The sequence below is a fragment of the Arachis hypogaea genome, chromosome 2 (assembly GCF_003086295.3).
Source record: "Arachis hypogaea cultivar Tifrunner chromosome 2, arahy.Tifrunner.gnm2.J5K5, whole genome shotgun sequence".
NCBI classification, from domain to species: Eukaryota; Viridiplantae; Streptophyta; class Magnoliopsida; order Fabales; family Fabaceae; genus Arachis; species Arachis hypogaea.
The window spans coordinates 24,987,284-24,993,283 of NC_092037.1; the positions used below are offsets into that span (position 1 = coordinate 24,987,284).

Below are 6,000 nucleotides of genomic sequence, written 5' to 3' on the forward strand. Positions count from 1 at the left end.
AACCTATAGAAAACATAAAATAACAATGGAAAATAGATAAATATAACATTGGGTTGCCTCCCAACAAGTGCTTCTTTAATGTCAGTAGCTTGACAGTGGGCCCTCATGGAGCCTCACAGATGTTCAGAGTAATGTTGGAACCTCCCAACACCAAACTTAGAGTTTGAATGTGGGGGTTCAACACCAAACTTAGAATTTGGTTGTGGCCTCCCAACACCAAACTTAGAGTTTGGCTGTGGGGGCTCTGTTTGACTCTGTTTTGAGAGAAGCTCTTCATGCTTCCTCTCCATGGTTACAGCGGGATATCCTTGAGCCTTAAACACAAAGGATTCTTCATTCACTTGAATGATCAATTTTCCTCTGTCAACATCAATCACAGCCTTTGCTGTGGCTAGGAAGGGTCTGTCAAGGATGATGGATTCATCAATGCACTTCCCAGTCTCTAGGACTATGAAATCAGCAGGGATATAATGGTCTTCAATCTTTACCAGAACATCCTCTACAAGTCCATAAGCTTGTTTTCTTGAATTGTCTGCCATCTCTAGTAAGATTCTTGCAGCTTGTACCTCAAAGATCCCTAGCTTCTCCATTACAGAGAGAGGCATGAGGTTTATGCTTGACCCTATGTCACACAGAGCCTTCTCGAAGGTCATAGTGCCTAATGTACAAGGTATTGAGAACTTCCCAGGGTCCTGTCTCTTTTGAGGTAATCTCTGCCTAGTCAAGTCATCCAGTTCTTTGGTGAGCAAAGGGGGTTCGTCCTCCCAAGTCTCATTACCAAATAACTTGTCATTTAGCTTCATGATTGCTCCAAGGTACTTAGCAACTTGCTCTTCAGTGACATCTTCGTCCTCTTCAGAGGAAGAATACTCATCAGAGCTCATGAATGGCAGAAGTAAATCCAATGGAATCTCTATGGTCTCAGTGTGAGCCTCAGATTTCTATGGTTCCTCATTAGAGAACTCATTGGAGGCCAATGGACGTCCATTGAGGTCTTCCTCAGTGGTGCTCACTGCCTCTTTCTCCTCTCCAAATTCGGCCATGTTGATGGCCTTACACTCTCCTTTTGGATTCTCTTCTGTATTGCTTGGAAGAGTACTAGGAGGGAGTTCAGTAACTTTCTTACTCAGCTGACCCACTTGTGCCTCCAAGTTTCTAATGGAGGACCTTGTTTCAGTCATGAAACTTTGAGTGGTTTTGATTAGATCAGAGACCATGGTTGCTAAGTCAGAGTGGCTCTGCTTAGAATTCTCTGTCTGTTGCTGAGAAGATGATGGAAAAGGCTTGCCATTGCTAAACTTGTTTCTTCCACCATTATTGTTGTTGAAACCTTGTTGAGGTCTCTGTTGATCCTTCCATGAGAGATTTGGATGATTTCTCCATGAAGGATTATAGGTGTTTTCATAGGGTTCTCCCATGTAATTCACCTCTTCCATTGATGGGTTCTCAGGATCATAAGCTTCTTCTTTAGATGAAGCGTCCTTAGTACTGCCTGGTGCAGCTTGCATTCCAGACAAACTTTGAGAAATCATATTGACTTGCTGAGTCAATATTTTGTTATGAGGCAATATGGCATTCAGAGTATCAATCTCAAGAACTCCTTTCTTCTGATTCGTCTCATTGTTCACAGGATTCCTTTCAGAAGTGTACATGAATTGGTTATTTGCAACTATTTCAATGAGTTCTTGAGCTTCTGCAGGCGTCTTCTTCAGATAAAGAGATCCTCCAGCAGAGCTGTCCAGTGACATCTTGGACAGTTCAGATAGACCATCATAGAAGATACATATGATGCTCCATTCAGAAAGCATGTCAGAAGGACACTTTCTAATCAATTATTTGTATCTTTCCCAAGCTTCATAGAGGGATTCACCTTCCTTCTGTCTGAAGGTTTGGACTTCCACTCTAAGCTTACTCAATTTTTGAGGTGGAAAAAACTTTGCTAAGAAGGCATTGACTAGCTTTTCCCAAGAGTTCGGGCTTTCTTTATGTTGTGAGTCCAACCATATCATAGCTCTGTCTCTTACAACAAAAGGGAATAGCATAAGTTTGTAGACCTCAGGGTCAACCCCATTGGTCTTAACAGTGTCACAGATTTGCAAGAATTCAGCTAAAAACTGATGAGGATCTTCCAATGGAAGTCCATGGAACTTGCAATTCTGTTGTATTAGAGAAACTAATTGAGGCTTAAGCTCAAAGTTGTTTGCTCCAATGGCAGGGATAGAGATGCTTCTCCCATAGAAGTCGAGAGTAGGTGCAGTAAAGTCACCCAGCACCTTCCTTGCATTGTTGGCATTGTTGTTGTTTTCGGCTGCCATGTCTTCTTCTTGTTTGAAGATTTCTGTTAGGTCCTCTACAGAGAGTAGTGCTTTAGCTTCTCTTAGCTTTCGCTTCAAGGTCCTTTCAGGTTCAGGGTCAGCCTCAACAAGAATGCTTTTGTCTTTGCTCCTGCTCATATGAAAGAGAAGAGAACAAGAAAATATGGAATCCTCTATTTCACAGTATAGAGATTCCTTGAGATGTCAGAGGAAAAGAAGAATAGAAGGAGGAGGTAGAAGAAGAAGAATTTGAACTTATCAAGAGAGATAGAGTTCGAATTATTGATAGTGGAGGAATGTTAGTCCTTAAATAGAAGGATGTGAGAAGAGGGGAAGAATTTTCGAAAATAAATTAAAAGATTTTGAAGAAATTTTGAAAAATTGAAGAATGATTTTCGAAAATTAAAGTTGGGAAAGAAATAAAGTGATTTTTGAAAAAGATTTTGAAATTAGAAATCAAAAAGATTGAAAATTATTTGGAAAAAGGTGCGATTAAGAAGATATGATTGAAGAGTTATGGTTTTAAAAAGATATGATTGAGAAACAATTTAAAAAGATTTGAATTTTAAAATTAATGACTTGGCTAACAAGAAATTTAAAGGATATGATTCAAACATTAAACCTTTCTTAATAGAAAAGGCAACATACTTGAAATGTTGAATCAAATCATTAATTGTGGGCAAGTATTTTTAAGAATGGAAAGAAATTGATTTTGAAAATATATGATTGAAAAGATATGGTTTGAAAAAGATTTGATTTTGAAAAATTATGAAAACTTGAAAAAAATTTGAATTAAAAACAAAATCTTCCCTCTTGTATCATCCTGGCGTTAAACGCCCAGAATGGTATCCATTCTGGCATTTAACGCCCAGCCAGGTACCCTGGCTGGAGTTTAAACGCCAGTTTTCCTTCTTCACTGGGCATTTTGAACGCCCAGCTTTTTCTGTGTAGTTCCTCTGCTGCATGTTCTGAATCTTCAATTCTCTGTATTATTGACTTGAAAAGACACAAATTAATTTTTTTTGAATTTTTAATGATGAGGAATAATCAAAATGAAACTAAGATCAAATAAACAATGCATGCAAAACACCAAACTTAGAAGTTTGTATACTATTGACACTAACAAATTGAGAATGCATATGAGATACAACAAAACACTCAAGACAAGAGAATTTAAAGATCAGAGCAAGGAAATCATCAAGAACAACTTGAAGATCAATGAAGAACATAATGCATGTAATTTTCGAAAATTAGAAGAATAAAGACATGCAATTGACACCAAACTTAAAATTAGACACTAGACTCAAACAAGAAACATAAAAATATTTTTGATTTTAAGATTTTATAAATTTTTTTGTTCTTTTTTGAAAATTGAGTGGAAAAGAAAAAACAAGGGTTCAAAATTCTTAATGAGAATTCCAGGAATCATTTCAATGCTAGTCTAAGACTCCGGTCTAGGAATTAGACATGGCTTCACAGCCAGCCAAGCTTTCAGTGAAAGCTCCGATCCAAAACACTAGACATGGCCAATGGCCAGCCAAGCTTTTGCAGATCATTGCTCACAACAGCAAAACTGATAGAAATCAACAAACTCTTGTGATGATAAGTTAAAACCTTGGTCCAGAAGATTAGACATGGCTTCACAGCCAGCCATACTTCAACAAATCATCATGAAACTCTAGAATCCATTCTTAAAAACTCTGAAGAATAAAATAGAAATATTTTTTTGTATTTTTGAAAAATTTTCGAAAAGTAAAAAGCTTAAACATAAAATAAAATTACCTAATCTAAGCAACAAGATGAACCGTCAGTTGTCCAAACTCAAACAATCCCTGGCAACAGCGCCAAAAACTTGGTGCACGAAATTGTGATCATCAATGGCGCCATCAACATGGTACGCTCAATTGCAATCTCAACTCTTTATCACAACTTCGCACAACTAACCAGCAAGTGCATTGGGTCGTCCAAGTAATAAACCTTACGCGAGTAAGGGTCGATCCCACGGAGATTGTTGGTATGAAGCAAGCTATGGTCATCTTGTAAATCTCAGTCAGGCGGATTCAAATGGTTATGGAAGATTAATGATTAAAAGATAAATAAAACATAAAATAAAGATAGAGATACTTATGTAATTCATTGCTGAGAATTTCAGATAAGCGTATGGAGATGCTTTGTCCCTTCCGTCTCTCTACTTTCCTACTGTCTTCATCCAATCATTCTTACTCCTTTCCATGGCAAGCTGTATGTTGGGCATCACCGTTTTCAATGGCTACAGTCCCGTCCTCTCAGTGAAAATGTTCAACACGCTTTGTCAGAGCACGGCTATTCATCTGTCGGTTCTCGATCATGTCGGAATAGAATCCAGTGATTCTTTTGCGTCTGTCACTAACGCCCCACAATCGTGAGTTTGAACCTCGTCACAGTCATTCAATCCCTGAATCCTATTCAGAATACCACAGACAAGGTTTAGACCTTCCGGATTCTCAAGAATGGCCGCCAATGGATTCTAGCTTATACCACGAAGATTCTGATTAAGGAATCCAAGAGATATCCACTCAATCTAAGGTAGAACAGAGGTGGTTGTCAGGCACACGTTCATAGGTGAGAATGATGATGAGTGTCACGGATTATCACATTCATCAAGTTGAGGAACAAGTGATATCTTAGAACAAGAATAAGCTGAATTGAATAGAAGAACAATAGTAATTGCATTAATACTCAAGGTACAGCAGAGCTCTACACCTTAATCTATGGTGTGTAGAAACTCTACCGTTGAAAATACATAAGAACAAGGTCTAGGCATGGTCGAATGGCCAGCCTCCCAAAAGAGGGTTCAATCATAAAAACATGATCAAAAGATGATCTGAAGATTGAATGATCCCCCGGATACAATAGCAAAAGGTCCTATTTAAAGAGAACTAGTAGCCTAGGGTTTACAGAAATGAGTAAATGACGTAAAAATCCACTTCCGGGCCCACTTGGTGTGTGCTTGGGCTGAGCATTGAAGCTTCCATGTGTAGAGACTTTTCTTGGAGTTAAACGCCAACTTTTGTGCCAGTTTGGGCGTTTAACTCCCACTTTTGTGCCAGTTCCGGCATTTAACGCTGGGAATTCTGAAGCTGACTTGGAACACCTATTTGGGCCGTCAAATCTCGGGCAAAGTATGGACTATTATATATTTCTGGAAAGCCCTGGATATCTACTTTCCAACGCAATTGAGATCGCGCCAATTGGGTTTCGGTTGCTCCAGAAAATCTACTTCGAGTGCAGGGAGGTCAGAATCAAACAACCTCTGCAGCCCTTTTCAGCCTCTGAATCAGATTTTTGCTTAGGTCCCTCAATTTCAGCCAGAAAATACCTGAAATCACAGAAAAACACACAAACTCATAGTAAAGTCCAGAAAAGTGAATTTTAAATAAAAACTAATAAAAATATAATAAAAACTAACTAAAACATACTAAAAGCATACTAAAAACAATGCCAAAAAGCGTATAAATTATCCGCTCATCAGACTCCAACGCTCAAGTAAGAATGTGAATTATAAGAAAATAAGAGAAGTAAATCAGTGCGTGTTCTGAAGAACCTGAGTCTATGGTTAGGATTTGTTCTTCCCGATATGCCTGGTCGGAGTTGTTGTTAGTATCTTTGACTTGCGTAGGATCAGGAGTGAGTTGAGTGGTGTAGA

The 6,000-nt window shown here is 38.5% G+C and overlaps 1 non-coding gene across 1 annotated transcript; it reads left to right on the forward strand.

Annotated features, from left to right (window-relative positions):
* The first annotated feature begins 1,802 nt into the window (after positions 1-1,802).
* Positions 1,803-1,910, forward strand: LOC112768228 (small nucleolar RNA R71). The gene has a single exon (XR_003185670.1). It is a non-coding gene; the product is annotated as a small nucleolar RNA R71 (small nucleolar RNA).
* The last annotated feature ends 4,090 nt before the right edge of the window (positions 1,911-6,000 follow it).